Genomic DNA, 3737 nt, shown 5'->3' on the forward strand with positions numbered 1-3737 from the left:
GTTCTTCCTGAGGCAACTCAAGAAGTTCAAACTTCCACAGGAGCTGCTGGTCATCTTCTACACTGCCATCATTCAGTCTATCCTGTCTTCATCCATCTCAGTGTGGTTTGGCTCATCCACAAAACAGGACAGGTCCAGACTGCAACGAATAATCAGGTCTGCAGAGAGAATAATCAGGGCTGACCTTCCCTCCATCCAGGACTTATACAGGTCTAGGGTCAAGAAAAGAGCTGCTAAAATCTCTGCAGACCCCACACACTCTGCACATAAACTGTTCAGAGCTTTACCTTCAGGCCGCCGCTACAGAGCACTGTTCAATAAAACCAGCCGCCACAGAGACAGTTTCTTCCCCCAGGCTGTTTCTCTGTTGAACATTCAATAGAGAACAAAACAACAGCATACAGATGTTGCAAATGCACCTTTTTATTATATATGTGTATATTGTACATTGTAAATTTGTATATTCTGTAATGCAAAAACAGAACAAAAGAGCAAAGTGTACCGGAGTCAAATTCCTTGTTTGTATGTACGAACTTGGCAATAAAGCTGATTCTGATTCTGATTCTGATTTGTTTCTAGATAGGCCTGGGGTATGAGAGCTGAAGTTTTACTTTATTGTGTTTATTGGCGTGTCTTCCACACACAGACAGTGTGTGTATGTATGAGTACATAAATTTATGTGTATGAGTTTATGATTTGGGATTCTTTGAGATGAGGAGTGTTCAACTGTTTTCAGGGGCCTTCCCAAATTCCCCTTTACCTCAGTTTCCCATCCAGAGCTTGGTTTGGATACCATCAACCTCTCTCTCATGACACACATATACACACACTTCCTGTCTCTCTCTTGGTTTCTCTCTGCGTTGCTCATCATGGTTCCACTTTGAAGTCACAGCTTTCTCCTTCCCTTTTTTGTGTCTGTGTAGCTTTGATGCACTAACATTCTGTGAATAACTCCTCTAATGCCTGCTTCCTTGTGCCTCACTCTTGCAGCTCTGCCTATGTCGGAACGGTGAGTCTCTTGCCTTTGAAACAACGTCCATAAATTACAACTTGTCAAGTGTCATTTTCCTTGTTTACAACCATTTGTGCTCCCACTCCCCCATGTTCCTCTCTTGTGTTACACATTTAATTGCACCAATAATGTTGGTGGTGTTCACCAAGCTCTGCACATGCAGCTCGTAGCCACTGAGGGGGTGCGGAAACTATTAAAATATTTTCCAGGCTTTACGAGTTTTATGTGAGTAATTTGTGTGGATATATCCCACTGTGTTACCACCAACTAGGAGAACAGAATAAGATTGTGCTGTGGTCTGTGTTACAATGGTGAGAGGAAGTCAGAGAGAGACTGAGGGAACTGGCTAAAGGGTAAGAGGAGGTGTTAGGAAAAAAAAGACGAGGGGGAGGAGAAAGACAGAAACAGGGAGAGTTGAGTGTGTACAGGAAATCTGCACTAAGTGTTCCTAAATAGCTTGTGTTTTTCCACCCCTACACAAACAGTGTAATTTATTGCATGTCTGTTGAAGTCAGCAGCCCTTTATAACCCCACAATAATTTCCCATATGTTCCATATATCACCACAGAGAGAGGGTGAAAGAGAGAGGGTGGGTGAGGAGGAAAATAAAAGACTGAGGCAGCAAATATGTCCAAGACTTTATACACATACACGTGCATTCACAGGAGACCCGATCAACTGCAGCTGGGACAGTGGCCTCATCTTAATCACACTCGCTTTGCCATATAAATGTATGTATTCCCTGCACATCTCCACACCTGTGGGTGTCCTATGAAATATTAAACACTCCTGTTCATGTTGTTGACTTTCATCATTAAGGGAGAGTCCTTGATAATAGAAAACTTCTCTCTCTTGGATTTACAGCAGGGAGTCCCTTGTAAGGATCTGGCACAACTTCCACTTCTCCTCCAATCCCTGTTTGTTTTTGTCAAAACCGATGTGCCACGATAGAGCTGACAAGCAGAAGCATTTTTCTTTCATGAAAATTAAAGTAAGCAAAATATACTTTTTGGTAATAGTGTTTGCAGTTTTACCTGTGCTTCTTTTAATCTGGTATTCATTAGTATCTCAGCATGTGTTTAACTAATGGTCCTAATTAAATGCAAACACATCTTTACCCTGTATATATATGCTAGTGACCTCTTTCTTTAGTTAATCCAGTCTTACTTAATGCAAAATTAATAGACTTTACATGAAGTTCAAATATTCTGTATCTCTGTAGCAACATTTGCACTAATTTAATACAGACATAAAAAACTGACAGTAGAACATAGAAACACCTGCATTATTTTTAAACTTGACAAACATTCCCAAATGTTACAGTGCCTTGCAGAAATATTCATAACTCATAAACATTTTTCTCATTTTGTTGCTTTAAAACCACCATCTTTAGTGTATTTTATAGAGATTATTTGTGATAAAGTGACACAAAGTGTCATAAGTGTGCATAATTTTGAAAAATGTGACATAAACCTCCACCCCAGTCTCAACTCTTTTGCAGCCTGTAACAGATTTTCTGAATGAAAGCATTCTTACTGCATGATGCTCCCAGCACCATGTTTCACAGTGGTGAGTTCAGGGTAGTCTCTGGTGTTAGCTTTATGCTACAAATCAATATTTTCCATGTACTAGGCCATAAGGAAGCTTCTGGTCCTATCTGAAAAGAAAGGAAGGTAGTTTTCCTTTCTACTGTCGCTACATGCATGCTCAGTATGAGGGATTGCTGCAATGTCATTGTCAGTGACTGTCCAGTGTTGCTACAGGCTCATCCAGGAGGACTGAACGCTGCAAGTCACTGACTCAACGCAATCTGTTGGGTTTCCTTAGATATAAAAACTTGTTAACTAATTTCAATAATAAACTGAATCTGACTGCACTGTGTGATAATTAGGATCAATTGGAACATATTTACCTGACTCAAAGTCTGTATGATTTAATTTAATCGACTCTGTAAAGTGCCTTGAGATGACGTGTTGTAAATTGGAGCTATATAAATAAACTGAACTGAACTGAAACATGCGCACATCTTCCATATGTTTGCTGCATCCCCTACATTGTTTGCGGCACACTTCAAACATACCTTCTTATGGCTTAATTTCAACAATGGGTTACTCCTTGCCACTTTTCCATAAAGGCCAGATTTGTGGAGTGCACAACAATGGCTTGTGTTGATAGAGCATAGCCGGATCAAAGTTGTACCTTAAGCAGTTAGTTAAACTAGTAAATGCCACCATCCTCTACAGCAGCGTTGATCTCCTGTTTATTTTGTTCATAGGTGATCTTTTTTCCCTGCATTCTATGTTTTATAACGGGGGCTAGGTTTGTTGTTGCATTCATAGGCAACTACCAAAAAAAGACAGTATAAGCTGGTAACTTTTGCATAAAATGTTTTCCCAGCTTAGCAGAAAGCATGCAGAAAAAATTATTAAAATAGCTTCTAACTGTAATTTTGTAAACATTCCTTTAAAACCATGAAAGGTTTACTTGTTATATGTACATCTGGTGCATTCGGGCCCCACGGGAAAGTGGGGGGCCCTAGGCAGTCATAAAGTTTACTTATACCTCAGACTTGCCCTGTGGCACATCTCTACTACTGAACTGTGAATTTCTGCAGCTCCTCCAGAGTCACCATGAGCCTCTTGGTTGCTCTCTCCTTGCACAGCCTGTCAGTTTAGGTGGATGGCTATGTGCTTGTTTGCAGTTGTACAAAATAGACATATTGTTT

General features: G+C 40.3%; 1 long non-coding RNA gene across 1 annotated transcript; it reads left to right on the forward strand.

Moving 5' to 3' along the window:
* Positions 1 to 882: 882 nt before the first annotated feature.
* Positions 883 to 3037, forward strand: LOC124860963. Its single transcript, XR_007036521.1, has 3 exons — positions 883 to 1009; positions 1678 to 1743; positions 1877 to 3037. It is a non-coding gene; the product is annotated as an uncharacterized LOC124860963 (long non-coding RNA).
* Positions 3038 to 3737: the final 700 nt, after the last annotated feature.

The sequence above is a fragment of the Girardinichthys multiradiatus genome, chromosome 23, assembly GCF_021462225.1.
Source record: "Girardinichthys multiradiatus isolate DD_20200921_A chromosome 23, DD_fGirMul_XY1, whole genome shotgun sequence".
Classification (NCBI taxonomy): Eukaryota; Metazoa; Chordata; class Actinopteri; order Cyprinodontiformes; family Goodeidae; genus Girardinichthys; species Girardinichthys multiradiatus.